The sequence below is a fragment of the Sturnira hondurensis genome, unplaced genomic scaffold (assembly GCF_014824575.4).
Source record: "Sturnira hondurensis isolate 20B ecotype Veracruz unplaced genomic scaffold, ASM1482457v3 Scaffold0005220, whole genome shotgun sequence".
Classification (NCBI taxonomy): domain Eukaryota; kingdom Metazoa; phylum Chordata; class Mammalia; order Chiroptera; family Phyllostomidae; genus Sturnira; species Sturnira hondurensis.
In genome coordinates this window covers 4,690,472-4,717,639 of record NW_028077851.1, presented here as the reverse complement: position 1 = coordinate 4,717,639, position 27,168 = coordinate 4,690,472, and the positions used below count along the sequence as shown (strand labels likewise).

The 27,168-nt window shown below is 38.3% G+C and overlaps 1 protein-coding gene across 1 annotated transcript in view; it reads left to right on the top strand.

Annotated features, from left to right (window-relative positions):
- The first annotated feature begins 468 nt into the window (after positions 1-468).
- Positions 469-27,168, top strand: part of CDKL5 (cyclin dependent kinase like 5) — a 171,895-nt gene continuing 145,195 nt past the window's right edge. The window contains exon 1 of the mRNA XM_037046272.1: positions 469-564. The gene's annotated coding sequence lies outside the window, so the exon portion shown is untranslated. The remainder of the gene's footprint in view (positions 565-27,168) is intronic.

Below are 27,168 nucleotides of genomic sequence, written 5' to 3'. Positions count from 1 at the left end.
GCCCCCCGGCAGTGACAGGCGGATTCCCGGGCCTCTTGGTTCCCCACCCCTGCAGCCGCCCCTTTCCCAGTCACGATCTGTGCTCCCCCCACCCCCCACAGCGCCCCTCCCTCCGCACCAACCGCACCAGGCTCGGGCCCCGCCCCTCGCAGCCACCCAACTCAGGTTGCTAGGGCCCGGAGAGGCAACCAAACTGGTGAGCGCGGAGGTGCGGAGCGCGCGCGCGCGTGCGCGCGCAGGCAAGCTTATACAAGGAACCAACAGTCTTTGGCTTGGAGGACTCGAGCACGAGCGGAGCGGGCGGGGCGCGCGAGCCCGAGTCTGAGCACGAGCACTCTCTCTGCATTGGCTCCTACTAAAAGTAGGCGGGGTCTTAGGAGCTTTCCCATTTGCTCGAATGGATGGCTGGGGCGGGGCAGTTAGCAAATTAGGCTGCGCGTTCGCTTCTGTGAGAGGGCGGGGCCGGAGGTTTTGATTAGTTGTTGCTGCCGCTGGGCAAGGTAAAGCGGCGACGGTGGCCTCGGGAACTGTGGGGTCCCCGGCTGGAGGTGGGGGACTCGCCGGGTGAGTAGTTGCGCCGCCGCTTGCCCACCTAGTCTTCTTGTCCACACATCGGTCCTGCGACCACCCAGCTTCTCCCTAGAGGTGGGACCCACCCGGTTCCCCTGGGCAGATGTGAGAAGGGGCGGCGACGCGGCGAGGGCGCCCCAGTCTGGAGTGGCCCCTTCTCAGCGGCCCCATTGTATCCCGGGAAGGGCTTCCCCGACGAGGGGCTGCAGCTGTGTTCTGGGGTGTGCGGAGAGGAGATATAGAGGAGGGGCGGCGGGTGGAGGCCGCCCCCTAGGACTTCCCTCAGCGGTGGGTTTTGGGGTGTCTCTGCCGCCCCCGCAGTGCTGGGTCCCTTAGGCTTGCGGCGAGGGAAACCCCTTCCCGCCGGCGCCGAGAAGCCTGTGCACCAGAGCCCCCTGCCCGAGTTCCGAGGGAGCCCGGGACCTGCCGGGGGCAGTGAGCCGCGGCCCCGGCCCTGCTGACCTTGGCTGTCCGAAAGGGTGGGCGAGAGACCCGCCGCCTGCCCTGCGTCTCCTCCAGCCTTCCCCGGACAAGTTTCAGGCGTTGCTATGAAGTTCACGACTGGCATAGTGAGGGGAAACAAAATTGGCCCTTTACCAGACCTTCGTACCCTTCGTACCCTCCATACCCTCATAGAAATTAAACCCTGGGGTTTGGAGCCATCTCCCAGAACGAACAGGTACTGCTTGTATTGACTCGTCTTGTGCCCACGTTGGGGAAAAAAATAACCTGAACATATTTCAGTGTAAAGGCAGATCTTCCTTGAGGGTTTCGTTTTTCGCTTCACTTGAGTGTTAGAGCACAGATGCCTGAATAAGAAAAACCTGACCTTAGTTATCTTGGATTAGACGGATGCTGTGATATTTATGTAGATGCAGATCAGTGTTCTGTTTAACACAATCTATTTTAATTGGCTGAAATGTAAGCTGATTTTAGAAAGTCTCGCAGACAGAATAATTTCTTTACGTGCATCCGAATTAGGTTTGTTTGGACGTAATGGTTATGTAGTTAATGTGAAAGATTACATAGATTAATTTGTTTGAGAGCATTTGACTGAAACAGGAGACATAAATATGTATAGAATAGGATTCTCGTTTTAGGTAACATCTGCTGGAACATTTCCAGCTTGTTCCTTTCTTGCTGTAGGGTTACAAAAAAAGATCTTCACTGAGGCTATTCGGAATTATATGCGAATGACATTTAGATGTAAACTTGTTAATTTCTGTAAGGGTTTTAAAATGTTTTATTCATAAAATGTGAAGAAGCTGTGTTTACTTGTCTCTATGTTTAGTGTTGAAGGGGGTAGTATAATCTTATATTTAACAACCCAATTAGAGTTTATTAATAATACATTTTTTAAAGGTGTGTGTCTTTTGAGAACGTGATAGTTAAGTACCATAGCAATCTTTTTAATTTCTTTATTAAAAGTACTATTTTAGGTTTGAGCATTTTGGCGTTGACACTGGAATAGGAGTAAGGAAGCCTGCAGCGGTATTACCAGTTTGACACCATCAGTGGGTGTTTCTGTTGACAAATGCAGAGAAGGGAACATTTGGGAAGGAAATCTTTTTTTGGGGGGGAGGGGGGTTGTAGGGGTGGGGGGTGAAGAGAAAAGGAGCCAGAAGACAGAAGCTGTAGAACTAAAGCTGCCAGTACAGTGTATGCCGAGCATTTCACAAGTACAAGGAAACCTAATTAGGGTAAAAAAAAATCGGTTGGATTTTATTAAATAATAGAACTCCAAAAGAGGCATGCTAAATACATTTAATCATTCCAAGAATGTTAAATAATCTATCATTTCAGAGGAGTTTGGAGGGTCTTCAGTTGGAAAGACTGTTAAATCCCTTTGAATCATCTTGCCTTTTTAATATAGTGCAGTGATCAATTTGATATACACAACAGTTTAATGTTTTAATTTTGCTTATTTAGCATGTTTCCTAAGCCTAATTGTTTTTAAAAATAAAACTTGATGTATTTAAAAAAATAATTAGAAATAAGCATTTTTCCCCTGAGAGCGTTCAGTTTTTTCCTTGCACAGATTTATAATTTATTCATAATGTAGGGGCTTGTGGTAGGGATTTTTTTTTACTTCTTTATCTCAGGCTTTTGATTTTTATTTATGCATGTTCCCTGGGCTAAACCTGCCATTATTTTCATTGTAATTTTCTTGGAGTTATTTAAACCAGAGTGTGGCATGCATCTACAGCATGCCCTGGGGTTTTAAAAGAAAAGGCTCTCATTGAGGGAAATTGCAGGACCACTCGCATAGATGAGTAATAGAAGGTTGACTGACTGTGAATCAGATGTATTTATTCTGTTCCAACTATGCTGCATGGGGTTAAGGCAGTCTCATTTAATGAAAACCAAATTTTAAATGCTATTTCTACTTTGAAGGTGCAGTATTGTTACATTACAAGCTGAAATACAGAGGTGGAGAAATTACTTCAAGTATGCTTTTATCCCCCCAGTCTTGCTTCACCAGTGTGTCCCAAGAATCTATGAGAGACTCTTTCAACAATAGTGGCATTGTTGGAAATGACAGTGCCTTCTGTTGCAGGAGTTTAACCTTTCATTATGATTTATGTTTCAATTTACTTTGTAGTAGAAAATTCAGCTGTATCTGCAAATAGGACTGTAGGAAATTTTAAGAAAGTGAGCAAAGAAAATAAGACTTCTTCGCTGTGTCTGTTGAAAGTTTACCCTTTCCCCCTTCCATTTTGATAACTTTGGTGGTTATCTGTTTTATTTCTTCTAGATATTAGAAGATATGCTAATATAATATTTTATTTTGGGCAGTTTGTGTGGGATATGACTTTTTCTTGTAACAAATTGATGGCAAATAATAACGGAAGACATTTAAGAACAAATGAATTCATATGCATAGATCCAAAATGTGAGGGAAATCCTTTAGGTAACCCTTAACTTTGATACAAGAACAGCAACATTTCAAGTTAATATTAAGTTGCTTTCTAAGTAGAAAGGGCTGTTTACTCAGGATTTGATGATTTTAGGTTCTAAAGTTTTATTTTATTTTATTTTTTGCCGCCATCGAATTTCTTGCTAGAGGAGGGGAATCTCAGATGTTCTTTATCATTTGATGTTGATGTCCATTGGATTGCATATTTCAACTTATGAAAATAATGCAATTAAAATACTACATTTAAACTTTCCATTTGGGAAGCTTTTCCAATTCACTTTTGATCTTAATCTTAATGTTAGAATTTTTTGTTGGCAATGTATCATCGGAGTGTTTGGATTCAAATTCTTGATAGTTTGTAGAGGGTTTCCTTTATATACAGCAATGCGTAAATGAGTGGATTACACAAAGTTCTGGTCTCATTTCACATTCGAGTTTGTACACTTCTTAATACTGAGATCTGTCAGTGGGTATGCAAGCCAAGAGTGAGGACCTTCTACCTAAAGAGGCTTGTAGGGTTTAGACAATTCAGATTTTAGTATCAACAGATAATTATTTGTTAAATTAAAAGGGCCTAGGCCATTTAGGTCTCTGAAATTGTCAATATTTTGAGCTAAGCTCTTTGTGTACTTAGAAACATTTGTGTTCGAGATGGTTCTAATTAAGGTCAAGTTTTGGGTATGGTCTCTCTTTTGGGCAGTCTTCTTTATAATAATTAAGTTATATTCTATTTATTGAGCTTTACTGAATGCCAGATACTATGGCAAATAATTTGTTTGCATGAATATATGTGTGTATGTATGTTCTCACAACATCTGTTATTTCCTATTTCTTGTATACACTTGACCAAGTGGACTCAGAGAGAGAAAATAATTTGCCCAGGTTACTCAGAGAGTCATCATCAGAGGCAAAACTTCCATCCAAACCGGTCTGACTTGAACTTGTTTTCTTCAAAATCATGCTTTCTGCCTCTCTTTAGAACCTGACTCCATTTCCTGGGGTGGTACTAGAGATGTCAATATGCCTCCTGGAGTTCACAGGCTACATTGGCAAGGTTACCTAATCTTTAGTCACATGGGCGGCTGGACTCAGATCCATCAGCACTGCTGATTAGGACAACTGGAAGTGTAGATTTTTCTAACAGGGTCATTAGTTCTGTTTCTTCATAAATGAAGGCTGTACCTAATTATTTATACCCCAAATGAGTATCTGTTTCTAATTAACCACTTGGTATTTCATGTTTCTACATGTTCCATTCTAACTTGACTGACTTTGATTAAATTTGCTACACTAATAAAGGCTATGAAGATATTTATTGAATTCAATTTTGTGGTTTGATGCACTTTTGAAGTAAAATGGCAGCCATTACAACTTGCAGGTAGTATCTCTTCTGTAAAAGTAATGACCTAAGTGAAATAAAGTCTGGAGGGGAAGTCTTCAGAGATATGTTATTGTTGCTTCTTAATGCATAGAAGTTGGACACTGACAGATGTTTTCTACTTGAAAGTAGAATTTTCTACTATTTCAAGCCTCTCATGATTTTGTGTTTGTGTTTAAACGAGACCCATCAGTAAGAGAGCTAAACAGTTGCTAAGCCCAAAGGAACACTCAAAGGTCCATGTTAGGGAGGGAAAGGACTTACTGTGCTATCCTATAATTGATGAGAATCAGTTTGATCACTTATTAGAGTTAGAAAGGAGTGATGAATATCATAGGAGCTCAGGGCCAGAAATTATCTTGGTCAAAGCAGGACAGTTATTCTACAAAGATGGGACCTATACATAGTTCTTGTGGATTTCTTTACCAAATATAGGTTTTCAATATGCATCTTTAACAGCTTTATTAAGGTATACTTTGTATATCATAAAATTCACCTGTTTTAAGTGTGCCATTCAAAGATTTTTTAGGGTAAATTTATGGAGTTGTATAACCATCACTGTAATCCAATATTAGAACATTTCCATCACCCCCAAAAGATTCCTTCCACCAACATGGATTTTTTAACCTTATTTACTTGCTTCTACCTAGACCCCTTTAACATCCGAGACTGATAAGTGAAATGATGTAGATCTTGAGAGATACCTTTTAAAATATCTTCTTATACATATTCAACTTCTTAGTACTTTTTTGTTTTCAAAAGTTTTTGCCTAAACATAATACATAGTATCAATGAAATATACAAGACAGTACTACAAATGGTATAAATTACTCTGTCTTTGTGGTTTTGATTATATTTTATTTTAGTCTTTTAAAAAATAATTTTAATATGTTTAGTGATTTTAGAGAAAGAGAAAAACACTGATGAGAGAAACATCATTCGGTTGCCTCCCATTCACACCTTGATGAGGGAGATGGAACCCGCAACCTAGGTATGTGCCCTGGCTGGGTATTTGGGATGAAGCTCCAACCAACTGAGCCACACTGGCCAGGGCTGTTTTGGTCTTTTTTTAAACCAGCAAATAAAATACAATGTTTTTAATGATATATTGGAAATGCAGGGTGGGGGGGAATCAAGGTGGAAGTAATATAATTATTGGGCAAGAAAAAATTCCTTTAAGACTTTAAACCATGGACAGAATATTTGGTTTTCTTGATTTTAAGCCAATAACATTGTGCATTTTATTCTTTGAGCTCTAATCCCCCTTGAGAAATTCATGCCATAGAGCATGGGCTTCATTAAATTCAGGTATTCAGACATATTGCCTGCTTTTTGCATTGTTTCAGACTGGATTGTTGTGGGCTTTGGAAACAGCTTGACCTACAAAGTACTATAGCTGCTTTTTTCTACCTGTATCATTTCCTTTTTAGTTACCCTCAATGGTGGTTGGGGTGGGAGGAGTAAAAGTAGCTTGGGCACAAGTTGTACAGGATAGATTCATGCTCACCATTCCACAGGTGCTTTCCTTTGCTAAGTGTACTGTGTGTGTAGATGGACACCTGCTGATAAGATAGCTTAGGAACGTTAATTTTTTGGTATGTGTAACAGAGGAATGCAATGGTTTGGTTGGAAGTAAAATGTTATGGAAACTGTCTAACCTTTCATTGCTTTTAGATGGACATTTCTGGATGAAAAGCAGTCCTTACAAGTGCCATGCAGGTAAATCAATAACTTCTTATGTGGTAGTTTGTGTCTAGATTTTTAATAACAAACAGATTGGACACAGTACCACTAATAGTTTACCATAAATTCATTCATAACTGATTTGGAAAAGGTTACCCTTTTTTTTTAACTGTTTAACAGCTATATGGCTGTGTGATTCTGTTGTTACTTTGTATCCTTTGTAAGAGAAAGTGCTAATGTCAAATAGTAATATATGAAGCGCTTTCTAACAATATAATTTTTTTTTTACTTAAAGGGAAATAGTGATTTTTGAAAGTAGCTTCTGGAAGTTAACTAAACATATTGATGAATACATTATGGTTTCTTTTTTTAAAAGAATGTCTTAAATTATTTTAGGTAAGTTTCAATTTTAGATATGTCTAATGATTAGGTTCTGGCAGTGTAAAATTATATTATTATGATCAGATTAAGCACACACTCATGTGAAGAAGATACAGCAGATATAAATGGTGATAAGTGGTAGTTGAAGAACAATTTACTGAGTTGGATTTGCTCAATTACCCCAACATTGGCCAAGAGTAGAAACTAGCTTCCTGATGAATAGAATCCTTCAGAGATTACAAAAGCTGGTTCAAGCGTGACATATCCTAGTTTATCCACACATGCCACCCTGGTTTGTCAGCCTCTTGTGTGACATATTAACTTAATTGCTAGTAATTATGATTAATAATATTACCACTAAAATTTAAGAGTAGTATTGCAAAGGAAAAGAAAGTTTTATTTTGATTGCTAATAATTGAAAATAGTTGAGGAAGAGAAAAGCTACAATGTTTTGCTGTGTATAATGTGCTCCCACATTTTGTGTGCATTATACATGGGATTATTATACCCATGGTATGTAATCATCATATCCATGTATAATGCACATCCTTATATTTCTCTCAAAAATTTGGGCAAAACTACGCACTATACATGGCAAAAATACAGTAATTTTGTGCAAATTGGTGTTTCATACTTCGTTAGTTTTTTCTTTCTAAAATAACCTGTCCTAGATATGAGGATCGGTCCTTCATTTAGCAAATACTAATTGAGTGTCTACTATGAATCAGATTGTGATAGAGGCTGGATAGAATGATAAATAAAAAGAAAGTAGCCCTGCCCTCAAATACTTCACAGTCGTTTTTTAAAGATTATTTGTTTACTTATTTTTAGACAGAGGGGAAGGGAGGGAGAAAGAGGAGTGAAACATCAATGTGTGTGTTTGCCTCTCACACACCCCCTACTGGAGACCTGGCCTGCAATCCAGGCATGTGCCCCAGACTGGGAATTGAACTGGCAACCCTTTGGTTCACAGGCTGGCACTCAATCCACTGAACCACTCTAGCCAGGGCTACTTTACAGTCTCGAGGTGGAGGCCAAGAAGTACAGGGCACTGTGGGAGTGCATAATAGGGTAGGGATTTGCTATCTGTCCTGGGAGGAGCAGGTAGGGAGGACAAACTGAGGAAGTAACATTTACAGTGAGACCTGTTTTCCTGACCAAATGCCCTCAGGCAAGGTAATGGAGCTAGAGGCTTTTGAAAAGCAGAGCCATTTAAAGAACTGGAGAAATCCAAAAATGACTGGAAAGCAGAGAAGCAGGCAAAAGCAGAAGTAGGCAGGGGCCAGGTCTTGAAAAAGCTTAGTAAAGGCCAGCTGCTGGGTTTTTGAACTTGTCTTAAGTCTCCTGGGAAGCTATTGAAGGTTTTAAGCAGGGATGTGACATGAAATGAAATGCCACAAAAAAACAAGGGTTTTATCTCAATGGGAACCTTGATACTTAACCCGAAAGGTCAAATCTCTGAAAGGTAAAATATTCTTCTCTAATCTCATTAAAATAAAGTTTTTGCAATTGCTTTTGGATTGATTGTCACCTGCAATACTCTTTTCATTGTTTTTATAGGAATTACCTTTAATTTTCTGAAGGCTGCTCCATTTCTTTTATCCTTCACCATTATGTTAACCTTATATAGGAATGCCATGTCTATTTATAACTGAGTTAAATAATTTTTTCTCTAACAGTTTTAGCTCTCTTCCAAATTTAAACTTAAAACTCTGCTTAGTTTTTCTCCCAAAAGTACCTTTAATCTGCTCAAGGTACTTAATGTTTTAATAAAATGTTTCATTATGTATCAACATTAAATTTGCTTTATCTCCCCCACCCCCAAATACAATGTCTTAAGTCTAGTTTAATATTTTTCAGCATTTATGCTACTTTGTAGTTAATCATATCTCATTTTGAGTACCTACAATATTTTTGGAATATAAGGAATGCTGTTGTCCACTTTCCCCTTCCACATATACAAAGAATATCCACAGCATCACCTCCTTTTTCAGACATTTCCTTTGAAAACTACATTTTGATGCAGCCAATAACTTCACTTACTTTGGCCTGGAGTTCTGAGGCTTTTCTGAACCATTCTATACCTGCTCTGTTTTCTTGTTGCTTTGATCTTTTTTTCCTCCTTTTTTCTTTTCCTGGTGCTGGTAACTTGAAGAGTTTGCAGTGGTTTGTGTCATTACTTTTTTTCATTTCTGATCCAGCCCAGGACATTTATTTTAAAAGAGCTGCCTCATTTCAGATTTTAGAGTTTGAAACTGATGTTTTGTGTCAGTGCCTTCTCTAGCATCCAGAAGGACTGCCCTTGATTAGAGTTGTGCTTTCAAGTCTGTCCTTCTGTGCAGGATTGGTAAAGGAAGGCTATACTTTTCTGTCTTTGACGTTATGATAGGGTGACAGTTTGGGTATCTCGGTGTTAAGTGTTCAAGCAACTGAAATGGTGTCAGCATCTAGGTAAGTGATGGAGATACAAAGCCAAGCTGTGGTGTTGTGCCCTTAATGGAGTTTGTAATCCAGCAGAAGAGGCAGGAAACAATGACTAAAGTACAGAATGATATGCACATTTAGATGGAAATACAGGGTGCTGGTACTCTAGGTAAGAAGAGGCACACTTATTGCAGACTTAAGGGGACTGGAAAGACAATGATTCCTGAGTGTTTGTGAAGAGTCCTAAAAGAGGCCCAGAATGTCAGGTGGAGGGAAGGGATTTTCTTTCAGACGGTATATTCAAGGACATGGATCTAAGTATGAGCATATAAAGGTGGGAGAATAGCAAAAAATAACATGGATTTGTATATTGCATGCATTACTTTGACGCTTTTACCCTATCTATATCCCAGGGTCTTGATTTTCTTTGTGGCCATCTTTTGGCTTTTTTTTCTGTCCATTTTTGCTTTTACCTGAGAGTATAGGAAGGAAATACTAAGACCAGGAATTTAAATAGGGGATGGGCCTCTGGCAAAATGGATAAGCAGATGGTAATGGTTTTCTACTGCAGGCTCTGTGGAGGCATGGAGTGCTGTTGATTGTTGTTGCTTCAGCCTCTAGTGCATTTCCTGGTAGTTAGGAAATCTCAGTAAGTGTTTCTTTTATGAAAGGTGTCTCCTTTTTTGCTCCCTTCCCATCTCCTCGTGTCAGTGCCTTCCTTGTTAAGTGGCTTCTCTTCTTTGGGAGGTACCTATCTAGTGAATTTTCCTCTCTGCTAGTGTCATAGACATGTTTGTCCCATATGTAGTCACTGGGCATAACTGTCATAACTGGATCCACATTACTCTGCCTGTGCCAAGCATACAAAGGTGCTAATGGCTTCCTGTGGGCCTCCTGAAACTTCTACCAACATTTACAGTATGGCAGATGAGAGGGATGCCAAAGTTGACACCTATAAGAGTGACATTTCTTTGAGTTTTTTCATGATTTATTGCATGAATTCATTGAAGTGCTGACCTCTTTTCCAATATAAACTCATGTGTGTGCTTGCATATGTGTGTTTCTATTCATCTGCATTGTATATTACTTGTGATGAAGCAAAAACAACATTCTATGAAGATGTTTGTTTATTTATTATGTAGCTTTACACACCCCAAATTACTGCTTATGTCCTCACATTGGGAAGCTGCTTTTAAGGGTGTTACAACATTGAGGTAAAATATTTGTCTTACAAAAAGGTACTCTCGGGATGCAGTGTCTTCACCAGAGAATTCACTACACAATAATAGCTGGTTAGTTAATTGGAGGGCTTTTTGTTTGTCTTTTTTTTTTAGCATGGGTAGTAGACTCTTAAATACCTTCTCTACATCTTGGTAATTTCTCATCTTATGGCTTCCTTTCCCAGAAAACTCATCCTCAGTCTCTTTTACAGTTAGGATAAAGTCTTGTGATCTAGGTTTGACCAGTAATTTACACAGAGTGAGACTTGTATTTAGAGGTGAGCATTATGAGGTGGATATCCTGTGTAGTTGAACTGATGACGTAGTGATCACATTGACAGGGTGTTTGGTTTTTAAGGCATGGCAATGGCAGAACTTGCAGAATTCAGTCTCGAGTGGTATTGATGCTGGGTGGTGGCAATACTTTTTTTTTCCTATTCTCTAATCATCTTGGATTTGTGGTTAGATGTATTAATTTTGGATATTTTCAGCCATTACCTCTTCAAATATTTTTGTTCCATTCTCTCTCTTATTTCTGTGATTCCAGTTACCAGTGTATTAGAACTTTTGATCTTGCCCCACAGCTTTTGAATGTTCTCTTCTGTTTTATTTTTTAAAGATCGTATTTATTTATTTTTAGAGAGGGGGGAAGGGGGAGAGAGAGGGGGAGAGAAACATCAGTGTGTGGTTGCCTCTCACGTGCTCCCTGTGGGGGACCTGGCCCCAATCCAGACATGTGCCCTGACTGGGAATCAAACCAGTGACACTTTAGTTCTCAGGCCTGTGCTCAATCCACTGAGCTACACTGGCCAGGGCTGTTTTATTTATTTATTTATTTTTCACTCTGTTTTCTCTCTGTTTTAGTTGGGGTCATTTCTATTGATCTATCTATCTTCTTGGCTGAGTTGACTCAATACTGAGGAGCCCACTGAAGGCACTCTCGTTTCTCTTAATTGTGTTTCTCATTCTTAGTACTTTCATTTTATTCTTTCTTATAGTTTCCATCTTTCTGCTGAATTATCCATATGATTTTGCATCTTGTTCTCTTTTGGGGTTAGAGCCCTAAATGAGTTACTCATAGTATTTAAAATTTTATTTTAGATAGTTCCAGCATCTGATTCTGTGTCTAGTTCTGGTACATTCTTTGCTTTTTGAGTGTTGTTTTTCTCTTTGCTTTTTCTTATACCTTGTGATTTTTTTGTTTCAAGCCTGACCTATTTTGTATTAGAGACTAATGTACATAATTTTTATGTCTGTAAGTGTGCATATCTCTCCTTCTACTAGGCCTTTACTGCAGGGATTTGAATTATTCTCCTTAATAGTTGGGCTAGATTTGAATTTTTTTGTTGCAGTGCTTACCCTCAGTATACTTCAGGCTTCAATTCTTACGGAGATACTTTGTGATTAGGGTGGGAGTTGATTTATTCCACATTTCAGGTCTTCCTTTTGAATTGTGCTTTAAAGAGGGTCTTCTTTTTTTGACCCTCCACTGGTAGTATTCTGCTGTTTACTTGTCACTGGAAGTTGGTTAGCTTGGAAGTGGAGAGTGGTGGTGGGTGTGGTCTTTTGTTCTGATTAAACCTCAGGTTTAGGCTTACATCAGTGTCCCAAGGTTTTGCCCCTCCCCTGGCTATTTTGGTGGGCTCAGGGTGTAATCTTGTCTCTCTCCCAAGTGTAGGGTGCCTTCTTATTTTCCTGGTGGCAATGAGTTTTCACCAATGCTTTAAGTAAGGAAAGAGACTCTTGGCCTTTCTTTTACTGATAAAGGCTTTTGTTTAGTGGAGATAGGGAGAGCAGGATGTCAGGGCCTTTTACTTTCTGTGAATGCCTGGCCGGGTTGGTTGAGGAAGGTACTGCAAAAGGTTAGGCTTCCCCCAGTTTCTGCAACCCCCAACCCCTGTACTGGTTTCACACTGTCCACTCAGCAAATCACATCAGATTTTTATCGATTTGCCAATTATTCTAGCTAAACTCTTATCATTGTCCAGTTGCAGTTTAGCCCAGGTGAGCACGTGGTTGTTTCCTCTCTAAAGTCCTGCCTCTCAAGATTTTGATCCAGTTGGTTCCATGATGCATTTAGTTTAAAGAAAGTCATGAATTTGAAACTAATCCACCTTTTTGTTTATCTTTTACCATTTTTTAATTTGTAACCCATTTGTGTCTTTATATTTTAAGTACCAGCTGTTCTTCATTTAAAGAGGAGCAGCTATGTTTCTTCCAGCTTTTTTATTCTAGGGTAAAAGACAGAAGTTTGATTGCTCTTAAAATTTTAACAGGCACATTTAACTTAGTCTAAGCTTAATTATTATTTCCATCCTCCTGAATAAGGCAGAAGTTTTAGAATCGTTTATCTTTTAACCCTAATTGCCTCGACCATGTTATTTATGTTTTAGTTTTGTCTTATTTAAGCCATGTTAAGCCTATAAAAATAGTGACTATTTACTCATCGACATGTTTTTCACATTTCTTGGCTTACTACTCTTCATTTACCCCATTTCTAAACTTTTGGGTTCAGTTTCCTTCGTTATAACGCATGTTCTTAAGTAGTTTTTTTTACTAAATGCCTGTTAGTAAACTTGGTCTTTGTGTTTTTGAGTGTCTTTGTTTTACTTTTTCTCTTGATGATGTTGAGCTGAGTACAGAATTTTATGGTGACAGTTATCTCTATTCTTGTGTTTTGACAAGCTTTGTTAAAGCTTTACCTCTTCAAATATTTTTGTTTAAGCTTTGTTAATGAGAAGTCTTTAGTCAGTTCAGATGTAATTTCTTTGTATGTAGGTAATTATCTTTTGTATTGAGCTACGTTTAAGAGTTTAAGATATTTTCCTTGTTTTTGATCTTTTGCAGGATCTCTAGATGTGGGTTTGTTTTTATTTACACTGCTTTTGTTTGGTGTATTGCCATCAGTCTGAAGATTCATGATATCTTCATTTGTGGGGGAAAAACGTAGCCATTATCTTTTAAAATAATCTCCTTTTTCCATTTCTGGAACCATTATTTAGATATATGTTGGAGTTTTTCATTGTATCCTCCATATTGCTTAACTTTTCTTTAATATTTCCTTTTTTTAATTCTGGGCAATTTCATGACACCCATATTACACTTCACTCATTTCCCTTTAGCTATGTCTAGTTATTGTGTAATTCATTTATTGAGAATTCTCACTGAAAGCATTTGACTATATTTTTATTTTTATCTTTCTCCTTTTAATTGAATTTATTGGGGTGACACTGGTTAACAAAGTTATACAGGTTTCAGGTGCACAAATCTATAACACATCATCTGTATTATGTGTTTACCACCCCAAGTAAAGTTTCCGTCCATCAGCATTTATGCCCACTATACCTCTCCCACTGCCCCACAATCACCATACTTATGTCCTCGACTATGAGTTTTTTCTTTTTTCCTCTTTTATGCTCACTCCATCCACCCAGCCCTCCCCCTCCACAGCTGTCAGCACTATTTCGCTTGTTAGTTCATTTTGTTCATTGTATTCCATATAAGTGAAATCATATGGTACTTGACTATATTTTTAATGCAAAAATTTTGGTGTTTTTTCAAAACCTCTTTAATTTCCTAAGGACATTTTCTGTGAACATATTTTTTCATTTTTTAGAAAATATTTTATTTATTTTTAGAGGGAAAGGGAGGGAGAAAGAGAGGTAGAGAAACATCAATGTGTGGTTGCCTGTCTCTCATGCCCCCTACTGTGGACCTGGCCTACAACTCTGGCATGTGCCCTGACTGGGAATTGAACCAGCGACCCTTGCTTTGCAGGCCAGCACTCAATCCTCTGAGCCACACCAGCCAGGGCAAACATTTAGAAATAGAGTTAAGTCTGGATTATTTTCTTAGCTGTAGTTTTTGAAGAATGAAATCTCCCATTTGTCTTCTCTCTCCTCCCTCTGTCCCTCCATGTTTTGCTTTTATTTTGTAGCTTGCAGCATCTGACAATTGGGGAATTGTCTGCTTGTGCCTGGCTGGTAGAATGTTCCTTTGGATGGCTTTTCATTTGTCTCTGATGGTACTCTTTGAGTTCACTGCTTCTGTAATGTTCTCAGATAAGTTTCTGACACCTGGAGAGTGTTGTGAATTTGGACCCTGCATCTGTGGTAGAGCAAAGACTGCTTTGGTCAGTCCTATGTACAGCTCTGGGCCCATTTCTTTTTTCTTATTTACCCAAGGACAGTTCTTTGTATCTCTTGGCTTCATACTGGTTATTTAGTTCCAGCTTCTTTGCCATGCATGGAATTGAGACAGTTGCTTTGGTTTCCTGGTCCCATAATTATTTGAGTTTGCAGTCCTTGGTTTAGAGGACAGGAGTGAGCGGGTCTTTGTCCTGTGAGGAATCTCATTTCATAAGCTTCTTGTCTTTGCAGCCATTCCTTTCTATTCTAGTTTTCCTGACTGTTGACCAGGAAGTAGTGCAACCATAGGCATCTTCTAACTTGAACAGACTACTTACGAAAATTTCATTTAGACATTAATTGTGTAGGACAGAGTTCCTATTATCTAATAGGAACTATGTTATTTAAGAAACAGGTAAGTTTCCCAGGTAACCCTCAGGAGCCTATTCTTTCCAGTATGTAGTTGAAATTCATATAGTCCCTTTGGGACTGTAATCAGTATGAAGAAGGTGATTTCTATGGGGAGGTGCATTTTAACATTCTCAGTAAGAAAAGGGAATATGGTGGTTTCCATCTTCAATTCAGCTTCTGTGGTGTGACCTGCCAGCCAGTCCCAGTTATTGTTAAAAAACCCTGGCCACTATTCTCAAACCTGCCACTGAATTATCACCACTTGTACTTACACATAGCCTTGCCTCCTCCCCACTGAGAACACTGAAGGCCTTCTGGCTGATTTTCTGCAGGTTTTAGTTCCAGGTACAAATGGATCAGTTCCTGTATTTCCAGAGCTGTCCTTTCCTCCTGTCTCAGAGGATGAGGTACTTCTGCTGCTGTTTGAGACCAGTCACTTGCCCAGTACCCTCGGCTTCAGTGCTGCTGCTTTGGTATATATTTTCTGTCAGTTTCCCATTCTTCCTCCCCATGATGTATCCCAGTGGTCCTCAATTGGGGACCATTTCTCTCCCCAGGGGACATTTAGCAATACTTGGAGACTTTTTCTCACAACTGGGTTGGTGATGGTGGTAATAATGGTGATGGTATAGGTGCAACTGCATCTAGTGGGTAGGGACCAGGGGTGCTGCTAAACATCCTAGAGTGCACAGTACAACCCCACAGCAAAGAATTACCTGGTGCAAAATGTCTGTAGTGCCAAGGTTCAGTAACCTTGCTGCAAGCCTTAGAGGCTTGCTGTGATTCCTGTTTTTCTCTGCCCATTTTTTTTTATTCCTAAGGTTTTCATCCCAGAAAAGCTTCCCTGAAGCCCTTGTCCACTCCTTCCCTAGCTACTTAACCTTCACCTGCCTATCTTATCTAAAAGTCTGCAGGAGTGCTCTATATATAGTCTGTCCATTTCTCCTCATACTTTAGCTCTTGCTCTCTAGCTTGCCACCCTCACTACTTAAATTGTTTTTGCCGAGATTGCCTGTGACCTCTGGTTTGCTGCATCAGAGGCTTCAGCCAGTCCTAATTTTACTTGACTTTTCTGTTGCACCTGACATTGTAAATGACTACTTGAAGCAGCATGTTTCCTTGGCATCCTGGTTGTGCATGTCCTTCTCTTACATTTTTTTTTTTGCATCCTTTGTGGGCTTGTCTTGCTCCACTTACTCCTTACCCACTGCTGTTAACCTGGGTTTGACTTCTTGGCCAACTGTTATCTCGTCATTGTCTCAATTGTGCCTAGAGTTTCAGTTCTACTTATGTGCAGCTGTTTTTCTAAATTCTTTCCCTCCATTTTTCTATAAGCTTCTAATTTATTTTTAATAACCTGCTGCCAATCTACACCTGAATAATTTTACAGGAGCCTTACACTCAGCATATGTAATGTGTGTGTGTGGGGGGGGGGGGAAGCCTCCTCTTCCTTAATTTAAAAAAAGTCTCAATGCTTGTACCAACCATCCTGACTCTTAGGTTAGATAGTTGGGTATTATCTAAGTCATATATATCAGTTGCTAGTATGATATAGAATCTGATTTTGAACTTATCAATGACTTGCTTGAAAGCCTGCAGTGGTGCTGTCAAGCTGACAGGAGAAGGAGAAAGTCTAAATTTTCTTAGATGGCTCATCAGGCTCTCTGGTATGTTCTCTGTCTACCTACCTCACATCCTTTCTCCATCTGCCTCAAACACTATGCTCTGGCATATAGAGTTCACCATAAAATTTTGTTTCAAATTTGATTATGCTATCTCCTTGCCCTGAATGCAGTGTTTTCTGTAGAGTGTGTGGGTCATTAGCTCTCTTGTGGGACTCCCTGTTTCTTATGGAAGCTACAGTTAATAGTCACCTTTCTCCACTTTTCTGGAGAAATGTTATTGGGTAGTATTCCTTGTCCAAACTATCATTTTAGAGAGTTGGACTGGATAAATGCTAGCATTAGTCCTGCTATAAAAGGGTAGGCAGTGGGCATGGGTAAAGGTGTTTTACAGCTTTTCAACTATGTGGTTTGTTATTAGTCTTTTCTTAGTTTCTACTACCTGTAAGTTTATTAACTTCAAGATTCTTTCTAGAAAAATATGTCTTTAGGGGGAGAGCTCTTTATTTTCCTACATGAAATTGTGGGTTCTTCAGCTCTGTTGGATTTTCCCATCCATTCAGTCTTAACCTGTTTCATAACTCCTTGGAATTCCTCAATGATCTATCTGCTGGAGCATCTACATTGCCGGAGCTTCTCTGAACTTATTTTTATATTTGTTTTGCTTATTTAATGGGTTTTAATGGTGGAAAGAAAGCATGTGTTTGGTCAGCCATTTTAAAGCAGAACTTCAGTGCCCTGCAATTCTCAATTGTAGACATCTTGGCAAAGAATGTGTTAATGTGAATCCTTCTGAAAATTTTTTACAATTTTCTTAGGACATTGTTTTATATGCCCTTTGGTAATCACTGGGAGTGGTGATACATGACATGGATGGGAGGGAGTGTGCCACACGTATGGAGGGTGTAGAAGAAACATTCTGATTCAGCTAAGGGAAAGGTTACCAGTTAAAACATATTTATTACTTTGGCCAGTCTGGTCAGCATTATTGGTTTCTTCTGTTTTGCTTTTTAAAATTAGTTTAAGATTGAACAGTACAAAATTTATTTATTGGCCATTTGTATTTTTCTTTGTGCATTTTCTTTTCATGTCTATACAGGTTTTTTAAAAAATACTCTTGTAGGGTTTGCATGATTTTTTCCTTTTAACATGAAGTAAGCAAACTATGCCAAATGTCAGATCCATTGTTCATTTTTAAGTTTAGATTTGTTATCTGATTCTTGGAAAATGAAAATCCAATTTTGGTTTTGTGATTATTTAATACGTACCTCACAAGGTGGCTGTGAAAATTAAATCAAATAACATAAATGAAGTGCCCAACCCAGTACTTGGTACATAATAGGCAGCAGTTTGTTTTGTACATTCTTTCTCCTTTGCCAGATTTTTAAAATAACGACAGCACCCATACTCTATCACATGTACTTACTGAACGCTTGTTAAATGAAGGGCAGTATGCCAAATGCCCTGAGGGATACAGAGATGTTTAAGGCTGCTTCCTTGTCCAGGGATAAACATTAGCTTATTCTTTAGCTTACTCATTCTCATTCTCATTCATTCTCTCCCTCTCTCTCTCTCCCTTCTCTCTCTCCATACATATATATATATATATATATATATATATATATATAACCTTTCTAGGCTTTTTTCCTTAACATGCTCTTCTGAAAACCTTTCAATCTTTATACCTGTGTTATTTTATTTGAGCACAGAACACTTTAAAGGTTGTTGTGCTACATATTATCCACTACATTTCTATGAGAACAGTCATTAGCTCTACTTTCTAGATAGGGACCCTGAAGGGTGATACGCCCAACTCCTGGCTGGGGTAAAAATAGAATATATTGGGATGCTAACCATTGTACTTCCAGCCTCAGTAGGTGTTGAATAAATATTTGTTGAAATACTGAGTCATCTGTTAAGCCCATTCCTAAATTGCATCTTTACTTACTGTTTTTCTCTATTCCTTTATATTTTATGCTGCTAACGTGGTTAAAATAGCTTTCAAGTTCACTGGCTGGTAGAAAAGACATTGGAAATTGGAAGACATGCTACACTGCTTTAGTCATAATGAAAAGGGAAGGTTTTTGTGCCAATACTGATTGTATTTGCCAATTAATTTTTTTGCCCTGGTGCTGCTTTTTTTGCAAGGCTACCTTTATGGTTCCTATAACAGCTGCAAGGATCTTCCTTCCCAAGTTTGGGGCCAGGGTAAATGGCCCAATTTGTTGCACTCCGAGGATGATTCTGCTGGGGGTTTTTTCCATTTACTCTCCAGTAAAGGAGGAAAAAAATAGCGATTTTAATTAGGCTGTGGAGATTTGAGGGGAAGACTTTTTAATGGATGAACTAGCAAATATACAAACTTCAATGGAATAAGTGACTAACATCTCAGTTTACTCTGTGTTTAGCTTTTAGTAGTTTATTGGTGTGGATAGTGAAATAAGAGCTCTTAGTAAAAATGATAAGACCCCATATAGCAGCATTGGTGGTAAGATATCTATGGGTTTATTGCACTGCACACATGGAATAATTCATTTTGTCTTAAACTTGCTAAATTAATTTCTTTTAAAAAAATTTCGAAACAGATAGATCTCTTCATCAACTTTTGGTTTTCCCAGTTCAGTTTTCTACTTGGGAAGCATTCGGTGAACCTACAAATAACTATTGTCTTATAAAATAATGTCATAGTTAAAAATAACTCTTTGGAGGTTAGAAAAAACCTCGGTTTGATACTGGCCTTGACACTTCCTATCTGTGTGACCAGAAAGAAGGTATTTAATGACTCTGGGACTGTTTTCTTATTTTTTTAAGTGTTAGAATGAAATGTGATAATATATGTAAAAATACTTAGCATCATGCCCCATGTATGGAAGGGCTCCAAAACCACTATCTTAAACCATGTGGCTTATTTGTTAAGGATATAGCTTAGTGGCGAAGTATGGGGTTTTTCAAGCCTGACTGCCTGGGTTTGAATTCCAGTTCTTCCACTTTACTGACTATGTAACTAATTTCTCTCTTTTTCTCCTTGTTGCTCAAATGAGGTTTTTGGTAGTAAAGGACCATAAAGGGTTTTTGTGAAAATTAAATAAAGTAATATAAATAAATTATATTTATTTATGTAGACCAGTGCTTAGCACAAAGTGCTATCTATTTATTTTAGCTGTTACTATTTTATTACATTTGAAAATCCAGTAGGTCACCAGACTTTTTTATTTGAAATATTTTGTTCTACTGGAATGTTTTGCAACTCTTTTAAGATTTTATGTTCCAGGAGGGTAGGGTCTGGTCTGTTTTGTTTACTACTCTTTTGGTAACATCTGGTACAGTGACTGGTATAGAGTACTTGTTCAGTAAATATTTGTGGAATGAATGAATTATGAATGTTTCAATTACCTTGAGTTATATTCGCTAGTATTGTAATTCAAGTAGTTTTTTCATTGTTATGTCACTAAAAAAAATTGTAACAAAACTTGCAATACATTCCTAATGTTTACAGCTGAAGTTCAAGTTTCTTAGTTTTGCATTTAAAAACTTATTGAATCTAGCCATACCCAGGTTTCTTCTCTTTTAGAGTGTTCAGTTTTGACCAGATATTCTTTTTCTATTTCAAGCATATGATACTCTGTGTTGTTAATTAATTCACTGGGTGGTTGTGATTTCCGGGGAAATGGTAAAAATGAAAGCACTTCGCAAGTTATATATCATTATTATAATTATCTATAATAATCCTCAAGTGTTTTGAACCAAATTTTGCTGGAATATACTCTCTTCTTTTTGGCTTACACAACTTAAGTGTAACACCACCATTTTTCCAGACCTAGTTCAAATCCTCTTTCCTGTGTAAAAGATAACCTCCCCAGTCTAAAATGAGCACTATTTTCTCTGAACATTTTATAGCCATTGTCATTTATAGGCTTCATTTGGTAATCATGGACCTGAATCCTTTCATCTTGTCTGTTGTCTTGTATTAACTACAATCTTGAAATGTCTAACTCTTAATAAAATCAGTAAACATTTAGTGAACACTGATGTTGTCCTAATTTCTGGGCATAAAGTTTTCATGTATTCTAGTTTTCACAGTTGAATTGTAAGTTACTGTTGGAAGATAAACTGAAGTATATTACATTTTTTGAGAGTTTGAGGAAAAATCAATTTGAATTGGGCACACCAAAATAGAAGTGGTTAGGAGCGCTCCACTGATAGGAACCAGGGGAAAGACTTATGTAGAGAAGGTGTGGTAGCAAAGAAAGGAAATTATTTGATTGGCTATAGCTGAAGGCCTAGTTTTGGTTTGCCTTTGTGCATTAGAGCCACCACAGTTCAATGGCCTCCTTATTTAATTAATAAAGACTATGCTGTATATTCCTTGGTTTCATGAATGACTATACATAATAAAATGTGGGTAATTATTTGAAGTATCATTGATGTTAAAATCAAATTGCAAATACCATTTCCGTATTAGAACCAGCCTAGCATTTGTCTGTGATGCCTGGATTTTTGTTAATAATTGGTTCATATTTATGTTTTTTTTCTTCTCCAGTTTCTTTTCAAATATGTTGACTTATATCCTGTTTATTTTGCCTCCACCAAGATACAAATGCTGTCTTTCCTTAAATTGCTTACCTTGGATTTTCACAGATCCTTTTGTTGGACAACTACTATTTCTCCCATATTCTTCTATCTTTGTAAGATCTATCCCTGTAGTGATTTATTGAGGTCATTTTGTTTTAGTTTTTGTGCATCGAATCAAAAGAAGAAAATGTTAATAGAATTTTTGTTATTCATAATGAATTTGTTTTTTAAAAATGGTTTGAGGTTAAAACCAATAACAACAGTCTAGCACCACTTGAGGGGTTTGTGAAGAGGCAGTTAGCATTCTTGGGGCTTTCTGAAGCAAGTGGCCTTTGTGCACAGACTTGAAGGAGGAAGTGTTAGCAAGATATATCTGGTGGGAGCCCCATTATTTGATAGATTGAAGTCAATAACTGGAAAGTTAAATTTAAAAATTGGTAAAGCTTTGGGTAATTCATAAGAATGCACAAATAACAAATATTTTTGTCATAAAGCATGTTTCTTTGCTAGTCTTTTGATGTAGGACCAAGGCTTTTTTTTTCCTGAGTATGGATCATTTGGCTAAAGTTCAGTGCCATCTTTCTTGTATGAACCATACTCAATCCATTCTGTCTGTCTTGTAAGTCCAGTTTTAATTTCTTTTAAAAAATATTTATTTATTTTTAGAGAGAGGGAATGGGAGGGAGAAAGAGAGAGAGAAACTTCGATGTGAAAGAGAAATGTCAATCATTTCTTCTCATATATGCCCTGCCTAGGAACTGAATCCATCACCCAGGCTTGTGCCCTGACTGGGAATTGAACTGGCAACCTCTCTCTGCAGGATGATGTCCAACCAACTGAATCATACCAATCAGGGCCAGTTTTGATTTCTTGAAAGTGAAGCAATGATATAAACAACTTATGAAACCATCTAGTGCAGAATTGGAGGTTTTTTACAGTGTTCTATCTTTCAATGTTATCTAACCCATATCTAATTGATAGCCACAGTTTTAAAGTGACTCATCACTTTCATCAAATCTTGCCAAAGCATCCCACATAATTTTTAACAAAATGGCAACTTTCTTTTAATTGGTTTACATACTATTTAGTTGAAAACCATATGATGTGTATTATAAGAGGAGTTGACAGTTTGGGGGAAGAAATGCCAACTAAGTTTTGGATGCTAAGTGTGCAGATCAATTGAAAGAAGTAGAGGAGTGAAGCTGAACTAAAGCTCAAGTTACCTATGAGCTAAAAACATTTGTGCTGTTGACATCAGCTGGTCTGTTTTACATAGGTCATGGGGAGTTGGCCTGTTAAGAGATATGCTGGAGGGTCAATATGGCTTGAGTGCACAGTGCAAATGGACTTTTGTAAATGCATTTTATGCTTTTCAAAAAGTCCATTTTCCATGAATAATACACTTTTTACAATATAACAGAGATAAGTGAGTTATTGAGTGCCTGGAGAAAACTTCTCTGTTCAAATAAGATCTTAGTGAAGCCCTTTCCCCAAGTAGAGGTTCCCCCTTCTCCCAGATATAGGTGGTTTCTACCACTTCTGGGCATGTAAAATGCCTTGCATAGACCTTTTTTGCACTTCTCACATGTAGTTAATTCATGGGTTTGTCTCTTTCAGGAGTTCTTCCTCTGAGGAGCTTTTGTACAATATCTGATCCATAGTTAGTACCCAAAACATTGAATGAAAGAATTCTGGCCATTTAAACTGATGATGCAACCCAGTCTTGCTGAGATTCAGTTTTCATTGATGTGCCATAAGAAAATAAGCCATTATTATCAACAAGTTGAGTCCAGAAAATATTTCAGTATACTTACTCAAGTATATCATATTTCATATGTCCAAGATACTGTATTATATCTATAAAGTACTGAGTTTAATAATACATGATTCTTGTCTGTGGATGTGTAACCTAATAGTGTGATGGGAACATATGGGGAGATGAGATTAATTAGAAACTGGAGGAATCTGTGTGGTTTTGACAGTACATGGGACCTGAACTGGATTGTGAGTGGTAACAACAGTTAGGACTGTTTGGCACATAGTTACTGTTTTATTGCACTTAAAAAAAAAGATGTTATTCATTTATTTAAAGAGAGGGGAAGGGAAGGAGAAAGAAAGGGAGAGAAACATCAGTGTGTGGTTGCCTCTCATGTAAAGCCCACTGGGGACCTGGCCTGAAACCCAGGCATGTGCCTTGACTGGGAATTGAACCAGCGACCCTTTGGTTCACAACCCATGCTCAGTCCACTGAGCTACACCAGCCGGGGCTTATTGCACTTTTTAAAAATTGAATTTATTGGGGTGACATTGGTTTACAAAATCATACAGGTTTCAAGTGTACAACTCAACTAAACTGCATCTGCACACTGCATCATGCACCCATCACCACAAATGAAGTCTGTTTCTGTCCCCTCCTTACCCCCCTTTGACTACCTTCACCTACCCCAACTTCCCTTTCCCTTCGACTATCACCACACTGTTGCCTGTTTCTCTGTTACATGAATATGGTTTTTTTGCCTAATTCCTTCACCTTCTTTCATCCAGTACCCCAACCTCCCTCCTCTCTGACAGCTGTCAGTCTGTCATGTATTCATGCCTCTGTTTCTATTGTATCTGTCAGTTTAGTTTGTTCATTAGATTCCACAAAAATGTGAGATCATATGGTACTTGTCTTTCTTTGACTTATTTCACTTAGCATAATAATCTCCAGATTCGTCCATGTTGTTGCAGAGGGTAAGAGTTCCTTCTTTTTTCACAGTTGCATAGTGTTCCATTGTGTAAATATACCATGGCTTTTTTATCCACTCATCTACTGATGGTCACTTGGGCTGCTTCCAAATGTTGGCCATTGTAATAACGCTGCAGTAAAGATGGGGTGCATATATTCTTTCAAATTAGTGTTCCGGGTTTCTTCAGATATATTCCCAGAAGTGAGATCACTGGGTCACAAGCAGTTCCATTTTTAAATTGTTGAGGAAACTCCATACTGTTTTCCACAGTGGCTGCACCAGTCTGTATTCCCACCAACAGTGCATGAGGGTTCCCTTTTCTCCACATCCTCACATGTACTTGTTGTTTTTTGATTTATTGATGATAGTCATTCTGACAGGAGTGAGATAATATCTCATTGTATTTTTAATTTGCATCTCTCTGATGATTAGTGACATTGAGCATTTTTTCTTCGTATGTCTCTTGGCCATCTGTATGGCCTCTTTGAAGAAGTGTCTATTTAGGTCCTTTGCCCGTTTTTAAAATTGGGTTATTTGTCTTCTTGGTGTTGAGTTGTATAAGTTCTTTATATGTGGTCTGTCCAGAAGGTATCCAGCTACATAATATGAAAATAGAGACATTTATTGAATAAGATACAAGATACAAGAAATATTGTACATAGGACAGTGATGCCTCAGTCCCTTTCAAAGCAGGCACCTTGGGACCTCACACAGTTCTCCTAATCGCCATCAGCTGCCCTGTCGTACTTTCCTGAATCTCATTGACAGTCTAAAATCTCTTCTCTTTCAAACGTGATTTTTGTTTTGGGAAAAGCCAGAAATCACAGGACACCAAATCTGGGCTTTAGGGGGGCTGAGTTACTCGGGTGATTTGACGTTTTGCCAAAAACTCTGCATGAGATGTGATGCATGAGTGAGCATGTTATTGTGATGAAGCTGCCAGTCACCAGTTGCCCATAGCTGCAGCCTTCTAAATCATCCAAATAGTTTCTGTAGAGGAATGTTCAAGCTTAACACAATATTTGATACAAATTCATTGCTCTTCTTGCTCAGTCATTTTGAATGCATGGTCACAGAGTACACATGCTCACTCAGTGGCATACTTTACTGCCCCCACCGACTAGTACAGTGAAATCTTCATTGTTCATGCATGTGCAGTCCAGTCCACTCTCCTTGACTGCCAGGTTACATCGATGTTGTGCAAACAGTTCTTGTTATATTAACAATGACTGTACTTTTTCTGGACAGACCTCATATATTTTGAAAGTAACCCCTTATCAGATGTATCATTGGCAAATATATGCTCCCATTCAGTGGGTTTCCTTTTTATTTTGTTGATGTTTTCTTTTGCTGTGCTTAAGCCTTTTAGTTTCATGTAATCCCATTTGTTTATTTTTGTCTGGATCTGCTTGGAACATTGTTCCTTTACTTTCTGTCACGTACTCCCAGTCTTCTTACTTCCATTTCTAGCCCCTTTCCCCTGTATTATTTTTGTTTTCTTTAACAATCTGCCTTTGTCTATCATTTTCCTCTTTCTGGCCTTCGTGTAAAACTTTATTGTTTTAACCCTAACTTTGAGTTTACATACCTCTACTGGACTGTAACTCCTTTGAGAGTAAGTTGCATCTCTAGTTTTTAAATTATCTAGTATATAATTTTGTAAGTAGTAGGTGTTACATACCATTCTCTTAAATTTAGCTTTCCCCCCCAAACTTAGTTTCCCTTCCAGGCTTTCCTTTTTCTGTTCATGGTTTTGCAAGTTCTCCCTTTAACTCTACATTCTAGTCAGCAAGTTCTGCTGCTTCTCTCTTCCAAGTATCCACAGCATTCTTTTCACTTTCATCATTGCTTGACAATTAAAAAAACAAATAATTGACTGCATATTATATTCTAAGCACTGTTTGAGTGCTGGGAATACAACTATTGCAGATCCAGCGTCTTGCTCTTAAGAATACCAGTCAAGGAGAGAGACTCTTGTCCCGCACTTTATTGAGCATACACTTTATTGGCTGCCTTCTCTGTGCTGAGTGCCATTGTAGGCACAGATGTATAATATTATAGAGTCCCTTTCCACAGGCTGCTCACCTCCAGTGGGAGAGTTCTAGAAAACGTAGCTACTAGATCTCCTTCATTCTAAAGTACATCTTCCTCCTGAGGAGGAAGATGTGCTTTAGTTTTTTAAAATCCAGGTGAGTTTTGCCCTGGCCAGATAGCTCAATTGGTTAGTGCATTGTACACCACGATTGGTTAGTACACCAAGATTCCAGATTTGATCCCCAGTCATGGCACATACAAAAATCAACCAATGCATAAATATGTTGAGCAGCGAATTAATGTTTCTCTCTTATTCTTTCTAAATTCAACCAATCAATAAATTAAACTCCAGATGAGTCTTAAACCTGGCACGTATGTTTAATGTAGTTTTTTATTCCCTTTTCAAGAATATTAAATTACTGGTACTTACAACTAATAGAACCTTATTATTGGGGAACTATAGCATATGTCAGTTGTAGGTATTATGATAGACGTGTGTATAGAGTTGCACTGTCAAGTATGGTAGCTTCTAGCCCCACAAGGGTAGTTAATCAAGCTATACATTGATTACATTTAAGGTTAAAGTAATTAAAATTAAATGGTATTAAAAGATTCAGTTCCTCAGTTGCATTAGCCATGATTCAAGTACCCAATAATTTGACTAGTGGCACTGTACTGGACAGTGCAAATACAGGACATTTCCATCTTTACAGAATGTTCTGTTGGATAGCACTGGTATAGAATGTGGTTCACAGTTATACCTGGAGAGTTGGAAAGATTTAGTCATTTGCTTTCTGGCATTACTGGTAGCCATCTTTCTTTCTTCTAAGTAGTAGGTACCCAGAAAAAACTGGGATGTTAAAGAGTTAGGATAAAAGGGGCAAAGGCTCTGCATTTTCAAACTGGGAAGGTAGATTAGCTGGTTTTATTTACCATGTTATCCTCATGTCCTTTTTTAAAAGAGGGTTTCTTTTAAAAGCAGAGTCATACTTTTTCTCTCAGCTTAATTGAGGTATAATTGACAAATAAAACTGTATGTTTAAAGTGTACAATATGATGATTACCACAATCAATTTAATTAACACATCCGTCACCTCACA